Raw genomic sequence first — 8,748 nt, forward strand, 5'->3', positions numbered from 1 at the left:
TTTCTGGATTTGGCTATTCGAGATTTCGACCCATACACGGGATTATGGCTTTCGGAACTTTGACGTTCGGATTGATCGGGACCTTATTTTACTAGACTAAAATTTTTTATTGATGTTCTTATTAGCATCAGAAAGCTCAACAAGTGGTAGTGGAGGGATCCATACCTTTTACAGATAATTTTTTTAATGCATCTACAACCATATTTACCGTAAATAAGCTAATAAAAATAACTAGAAAAATTCTCTTCCAAAAGCGATTACAATAATTGTGCTGTGGTTTGTGAGAAATTACACAAATAGCTGCCTCAGTACAGGTTTTCTCAAATCTCAACACTTAAATGCCAAAAATTGTGAAAAATATGCTTCTTGCAAAGGAAGAAACACATTTTTCATAAATAATGCAAAATTTTATAACCTCTAATTGAACATTTCCTCGGAAATAAATGTTTATTTCTCAAGAAAATTCTAGCACAATTCACCAAAAAATGCACAATTTTCGGTCGAGAATATATATAAAATAAGTGAATGTGTGAACAGCCGGGTTGTGCTAGTTGTGACAAGAAATGTCATGTCAACGTGCCAGTCATCAGCGCGTGAGTGAGGGATAGTGCGCAATTGGATTAAATTCAATGAAAATTAATAAAAAAGTAGTTTTCCAAGTGATATCAAAAGGAATGTTTGTAAAAAAAAGTGAGTGTGTCCTCAAGAAATGTTCGTTTTAGCGTTAGGTAAGTGAAAAATCTGATATTTTTGTCTAGTGTGTCGGGCGAGGGTGAAATTGACGCGCATTACTTGACGCCGTCTTTCCAATTGTTTTACAAAATAAAGACTTCCGCGGGGCTCTTTTGGGGCTTCGGGAATATGAGCAGGAATGTGAAGGATTTTCCGTCGAAATTTAGAGTGGTTGTTTTGATTAGTTGATTAGATTTTTTGCGGAAACGACTGCATGAGGTCCATAAAAGGAATCAAAACCTCAAGTTGTGTTAGCGTCTGTGGAAAAATGTGGACGGGGAGTTGTCGTACATTTTTTGTTATCCCCAGAATATTTTCCCAGCATTTCCAAGATTAATGCTTTATGATCTATTATCTAGTGAGGTTCTGACAGTAACTAAGAACGCGGAAAATTGATTTTTATTCTGAGGAAAATGACCAGATTCACCAAGAATTAAAAAAAAATTTGTTTCTTTGAACCACAGGAGGTCCTGCTACAAACATCAAGCACAATTTTATCAACCGATTTGGGCAAGTTTCTTCCAGGGATTCCTAGAAAATCCGGAAATATCAGTGCAGATAGTGTTGGTCGTACAGATGGTGCAAGTGGCTCTCATTTGAGCTCTAGACAACAGCAGGTCGTTCCGTGAAGCAAGTGATCATTCAAATTTGGACATCCTCATCACTGACGCTTTGATAGGTACGTAGTTGTACAAAAGAGAGTTTTCTAATATGGTAAAGAGATAAAATTCCAGTCTGGATAAATACTTACAGTGGTGGAAATAAGTATAATTCCATCCCATTATCCTTAAAAAAAAACTTAACAAAAAAGAAGTGTCGAACACACGTAGATTATAACACAGCATCTTTTCGTGCCAACATAAAAAATCGACATTTTGATTTTTTATTCTAATTATTTTTGTATTTTTAGAATTATAATACAATTTTGTGTTTTAGACTGGAAATAAGTTTAATTCCGCTCAATACATATAGTGCTAGGGTATTTAATTTTGACCAATTTAAGGTTAATATCTTTTAATAATTTCATTTTTATCTATAATTAATAAATTAAATTCCATTTTATAATGTTTTACATTAATTTTTGCTGAAATATCATAGGAAAATTTCTTAACGAAGAAAAACAAAGGGAAAATTAAAGTTATAATGGCGATGGATCTTAGAGACTAAGAAAAATGACTAGATCTTAATCAGATAATTGTCAACTTTGTCAATATATACGCCATATATGCGTATTAAGGTACCACAAGTGTCGAAATTCTTCTGTTGTTAGAGACTAAAAGAGCTTGCCTCTAACAGTGTTAGTTTTCAGTGGAAAAGTCCTTTTTTCCACTGAAAAGCAACACTGTTAGAGGCAAAAAGTTCTTTTGGCCTCTAACAACAGAAGACTTTCGACCCTTTTAAATAGCTTAAGGGGCAATTATGGCGGATATATTGACGAATTTGATAATTATCTGATAGGACCTAGTCATTTTTCTTAGTTTTTAAGATCTATCGCCATCAAAACTTAATTTTTCCCTTATTTTTGTTGGTTAAACATTTTTCCCACGATATTTGAACAAAAATTAATGTAAAAGTTTATAAAATGAAATTTAATTTGTTAATTATTGGTTAAAATATTAACCTTAAATTGGTCAAAATTAAATGCTATAGCGCTAAATTTATTGAGTGGAATTAATTATACTTATTTCTAGCCTAAAAAGCAAAATTCTATAATATATTATTTTTAAAAATACTTTATAATAAAAAGTTAAAACGTAGATTTTTTATGTTGGCGTGAAAGGATGTTATGATCTACGTATGTTTTTTTTCGAGACTTCTTTTTTTTTGTTGAATTTCTTTAAGGATAATGGGGTAGAATTATATTTATTTTCACCACTGTATAAGCAAGAATGTCGTAACGTTGATAATGTGAAATTGTAATTGCAATTAAAATTTGTTGTAACATTTTTTTTTGGAAAGTCTTGGAACCTTAAAAATTTGTTTTTCGTCTTCGTTTTCTGTAGAATTGTTCTTAATTACATTAAACTATGATCGAATTTCTAGACTAGACATTAAGGGGTTACATAGGTTTCGAAGGCAAAAATTCAGCTTATTTTCCACGATTTTTCAAAAGTATAATAAAAAACTATTGCACTTAAGCCTTTACGTATATAATAGAAACATTTAGAGAATGTTTTTAAAACATGCATTGCAATATTTTCAAAATTCAGTTTTGGGTACCTGATTTTTAGAAGTCTTTTTAGAGAATCTAATTCTGCGGTAGTCGACACAAATTTTGTTAAGTTCATCCTCAAGATATAATTCTAATATTTTATTTCAAACAATATTGCAAACAAAACAGTTTCTTTTCTTTATATTTCTCGTCAAATTCTTTTCAGACTATTTTTTAAATACAGGAAAGTTTTTCAAATTCGAACGCTTAGGAGGTATGAATGACATTTCTCACTTCCCGAATTTGAACGATATTAAAAAAAACTAAATTTATGTTAGATTTAAAGTGCGAATACTTTCTCACAATCCTTCTTGGAGACATATTTTATTTTCATTTTATACGATTATAGTGTGTTTATATTCAGGAAGCACAAAGACATATGGTGCTCATAATCATCCACAATACTAATTTACTCAATATAACCTCACATTTATCATTTTTTTGAATTTAAACAGCCATCGCGTCGTTGGAATTTGAGCGATTCGAATTTGAAAGACTAGTGTAAAACCTGTAAAACTTAATTCAAACTATATTCAAAATTCTTCATATTTCGTGTTAATGATAATCTGAAAAAATAAATAATTAAAAATACTTTATAATATTTATAAAAACATAAAAGTACTTTTTAAATAAAATATACTATAAAAAATAAATAAAAAGAAATTACATAGTCCTAGTTGATTTAATATATATTTTTAAATCTATTATCCCATGATTTACTGAAAGTGGAAAATATTTTATGGAGTCCCATATTTAGCTGTAATTCCTTCTAATCACACCTATTTGTAACGTTTACTTATGCATTATTAAATGTGATTCCTTCATAATTCCACCTATTTTTTTTACTGGAACTAATTTCTTTAAATTTTTAATCCTTGTAAGTCGTTCAAGAAGAATACGGAGGAGAGGGCGGAAAGTTTGACTTCAGAGATGGAGAATATCATTAAATCATGGAACTTAAGGGATCCAATGATGGTAATGGAAATTTTGTCTGGTATGCCCTTCTTTTTATTATAACAGTTTATACTTAGGGTAGAGTCAGTACTTTTTCGCCAGTAAGCCCTTTTTCGCCACCTAAATTAAAAATCACATTTTAAGAAAATTATGAGTTCGTGGAACAACGAAATGAGTGTTATTTCGTAACCTCTAGCCAAATGAATCAGAAAACCATATCATATGCTCCACCGACTAGATTATTTGCAAGTTAATTAAAGAAATTGTCAACAAGTCACCAAAATGATATGGAGTTCTTAATAAACTTGTCAACGCTCAGACAAATTGTCTTGCATTATTTTATATTTTTTCAGTACAGTATTTAATATTTTTTCACTGAAATTCAATCCGTTATTAACTAAGCTTTCTTCTAATATCATTTTTTAATAATGTTTTCCAAAAAAAAATAAAGAAATGCGGATGTGGTGAAATAGGGCTTACTTTTCTCGGTTGTGTAAGTACTTTTCGCCACTCATTTTTCCAAGCATTTTTCAAGTGGCGCTCCTCGCGGAATTTAGTTGAAACAGGCGTAATTTTCAATTGATTTTTGTCGCAAATAAAAAATGTGCAAAAAATCATTCGAAATACTCTAATAATTGTTTAATATCGGTGTTAAACAAGAAAAGTACTGTGCCGTGTACTTTTTGAGGTTTTCGAAAGCTGCTGTTGTGAAAATCAATTGAAAACAAGTGGCAGAAAAGTGCTTACACAGTGGCGGAAAAGTGTTTACAAGGTGGCGAAAAGTACTGAAACATACATTGTTGCAGGAAATGTACTTTTTCAACCAGCTATTCAAAAGTTCCCGGAAAATCTCCTGGTTCAATAGATAGACAATGCTTCAAAGCACTTGTACACAAAATTTCATTTTATTTCGACAAAAAGTGTAAGAATTATAAGGGTGTCAAACCTTAAGGTGGCGAAAAGTACTTACTCTACCCTAATAATACTTTTTAATTGTTAAGAGGGTCATCTCGTTTATTAGGGTAAAAAAATATTATAATAATATATTTTGTTGGCTTTCGTATAGTAGTAATCGTTAAAGATCTATATATCTAATTTCAAATAATAATTCTCTTTAACTTTGATATAAAGAAATCTTAAAAATTTGAATTAAATATTAGTGTCAAAATATAAGATGATGAATTTCGGATTTAAAAGTTAATGACGCGTCATCAGTAGATCATCAGTAGATTTTAACATTAATTACAAGAAAAAAATCATAAATAACACTTTATTTTTACCTTCTAAATGAGACGACTCGCTTAATATTTGTTTTAAATATATTAGATTTTATGATATTATAAGATATATTATATATATATATAATAATATAGTATTCCACTTACTTTTTTTTTATAGAAAACAACATTGAAATCTACCAGCTGCTTCATATGGATGCTCACGATATCCGCAAGAAACGTTCCTATTAAATTGCACATACAATTTAAAAGCGAATTAAAATTATGGAGAAAGAATTTCCACGAATATCCTGTAATGGTAGCATTGTAGAGCAAAGTATCTTGGTAAGTAATTTTATATAATTTGGTATACCTACCTAAATATCTGGTGAGATAAACATCTTGGTTTTACTTGAACACTTTACAACGGTTAAAACAGGGATTTGGGTCCATCGATTGACCCCTGCAACCGACCTTCATATCATTAACTTAACTTTCATCAGAAATAAGAGAAAAAATAAATGTTGAAAGGCTGCCGCATTCAAAGGCAGACCATTTACCCCTACATAAATACTCTAAAAAAGTTACATAATTTTAATACACACGGCTCTTCGTTATCCGGTAGACGTGGGGACAAAATGACAGAGCTTTTTGGAATCTAGTCAACGGTTTTTTATATTTTCTGCTGTGTGAATTTTTGGTCCGTCGAAGAACAACAAAATTTTCTTCATCGTGTGTCTTATGCTTCATTTTGTAGCACGATTGGGTTTTTAAAAAACTTTGATTAAATGAAACTAACATATTAAATCACTCTGAACCTACTGCATGTTTCGTAAAACAACATTTTGAAATCATCGAATACATCAACCGCCAATGTTTGGCAGCTGCCACCCGTATATCGAAGTGCCGGATAACGAAGAGCTGAGTGTATATTTAATAGCAGTTTCTGATGCGATAAGCTGCCCAAAATAATTCTCTTTTCCCTAAAAGTTAAATATGACATTATCTAAATATGTTCCAGATATGAAGAACTGCATTTACATATTGCCTCTCCATGGACTGCATAAACCGGATAAGCAAAGATAGTCAGAACATCATGGAAATCGTCATCGACAATGTTTCAAAAATGAAGGACAGTGCTAAATTTAAAATAACCAGAGCAGTACAGCAAGGTATGGACTTTTATGCAATTATATTTTTCGATATTGACAATAATAGCTCAATTTACAATAAAAAATTTGGAAAGTATTGATGTAAAGTAGTGTTATACAGGCTTCAGACCTTAGGCTTAACCATATGACTTAACTTATCCAGTTTCTTGTCAGTCAATATATTTTTTGGAAAATATTGAATAGGATTAATTATTAAAAACTCCAGAAAGAGAGCATTATATATAATCCTACTATTTTGAGCTATATATATTTCAACTGCTTACCCCCCAAGGGGTCGTGTTTTAGTAGAATTTTGGAAATCGAAAGTTTTGAGTTTTTGGTGTTACGCTGTTTGTCCGTTTGTCCATGCGGAAAGGCCTTAGAATTTCTCACAACTCTGATCCGGTTTCAATCGATTATAAACTTGTAATGAACTGGTTATTGGTTATGAACCGAAAATTAATTTTTGTCCAAAAATCTATTTTATTACTTCGAAAACTGTTTTGGGGGATTCTTTAAGTGATTTATGAATCGGTTCAAATCGGTTGAAAACCGGTAAACGGTAGATAATGAAAAAATACTTTTGAAGTGTAGTATCTAAATCACAAGTTCGTACAATATGCAAAGACTGGGATACTTTGCCATCCCTTTTAAAATACCTTAGGTCAATTGAGTCATATGAAGCAGAATATGAATAAGCCTTAGATTTGAAGCCCATATAACTATGAATGTTAGGATATAATGAATCAAATAAATTGAATTAGTATGAAACGAAAGCTATTTTTCTGAAGGGGGAGGGAAATTTTCACAAATACTGCAGGAATATAAGGTCCCGAGTTTCAATTTGCCTCTGTAAATTTTATGTTCAGATATGAATTCGTCCAGTGTATGAATAAAAAAAAATATCAATGCATTATTGAACATTTTCATCAATTGGAGTGAAAGAAACCGATAGAAAAAAGGCAAACCCCTATCCACGAAACTTCACAGATAGAATGAATTTTGTTACTAAAAATTTTCCTTCAATGTTTTCTGATTGATTCTGAAAAAAATTTAACATTAATTTTTCAGTTTCTAAAACAAACTCATAAGTCTTCTAGAATTGATCTTGCTAGATTTCTAAGATCTCCGAGAATTATTAAAATTAAATCTGCTGTTTATAAAATCAACCTAGAAAGAATCTTAGAAATGATTTTGAAAGAAATTCTAAAATCAGTCTAGAAATATCTAAAATTAACCAGTATTTAATTTCTAAATTTAACCCAGAATGCTTTTAGAATTTACCCCACGAATTTTCTAAAATTAACCCGAAAATTTCGAAAAATAAGTATATTAGATTCTAAATTTAATCCAGGATGTTTCTAGATTTGATCCCACGAAATTTCTAAAATCAACCCGAAAATTTCTAAAAATAAGTATATTAGTTTCTAAATTCAACCCAGGAGGTTCCTAGAATTGATCCCACGAAATTTCTAAAATGAATCCGAAAATTTCTAAAAAAAAATAAGTATATTAGTTTCTAAATTTAATCCAGGATGTTTCTAGATTTGATTCCACGAAATTTCTAAAATCAACCCGAAAATTTCTAAAAATAAGTATATTAGTTTCTAAATTTAGTCCAGGATGTTTCTAGATTTGATTCCGCGAAATTTCTAAAATCAACCCGAAAATTTCTAAAAATAAGTATATTAGTTTCTAAATTCAACCCAGAATGCTTCTAGAATTGATCCCACGAAATTTCTAAAATTAACCCGAAAATTTCTAAAAATAAGTATATTAGTTTCTAAATTTAATCCAGAATGTTTCTAGATTTGATCCCACGAAAATTCTAAAATCAACCCGAAAATTTCTAAAAATAAGTATATTAGTTTCTAAATTCAACCCAGAATGCTTCTAGAATTGATCCCACGAAATTTCTAAAATTAACCCGAAAATTTCTAAAAATAAGTATATTAGTTTCTAAATTCAACCCAGAATGCTTCTAGAATTGATCCCACGAAATTTCTAAAACCAACCCGAAAATTTCTAAAAATAAGTATATTAGTTTCTAAATTCAACCCAGGAGGTTCCTAGAATTGACCCCACGAAATTTCTAAAATCAACCCGAAAATTTCTAACAATAAGTATATTAGTTTCTAAATTCAACCCAGGAGGTTCCTAGAATTGACCCCACGAAATTTCTAAAATCAACCCGAAAATTTCTAAAAGTAAGTATATTAGTTTCTAAATTCAACCCAGGAGGTTCCTAGAATTGATCCCACGAAATTTCTAAAATCAACCCGAAAATTTCTAAAAGTAAGTATATTGTTTCTAAATTCAACCCAGGAGGTTCCTAGAATTGACCCCACGAAATTTCTAAAATCAACCCGAAAATTTCTAACAATAAGTATATTAGTTTCTAAATTCAACCCAGGAGGTTCCTAGAATTGATCCCACGAAATTTCTAAAATCAACCCGAAAATTTCTAAAAGTAAGTATATTG

General features: G+C 30.4%; 1 long non-coding RNA gene across 1 annotated transcript; it reads left to right on the forward strand.

Moving 5' to 3' along the window:
- The first annotated feature begins 568 nt into the window (after positions 1-568).
- LOC129809214 (uncharacterized) lies at positions 569-7,037 on the forward strand. Its single transcript, XR_008752590.1, has 5 exons — positions 569-728; positions 1,197-1,411; positions 3,827-3,938; positions 5,297-5,460; positions 6,137-7,037. It is a non-coding gene; the product is annotated as an uncharacterized LOC129809214 (long non-coding RNA).
- Positions 7,038-8,748: the final 1,711 nt, after the last annotated feature.

Source organism: Phlebotomus papatasi, unplaced genomic scaffold (genome assembly GCF_024763615.1).
Source record: "Phlebotomus papatasi isolate M1 unplaced genomic scaffold, Ppap_2.1 HiC_scaffold_454, whole genome shotgun sequence".
Classification (NCBI taxonomy): Eukaryota; Metazoa; Arthropoda; class Insecta; order Diptera; family Psychodidae; genus Phlebotomus; species Phlebotomus papatasi.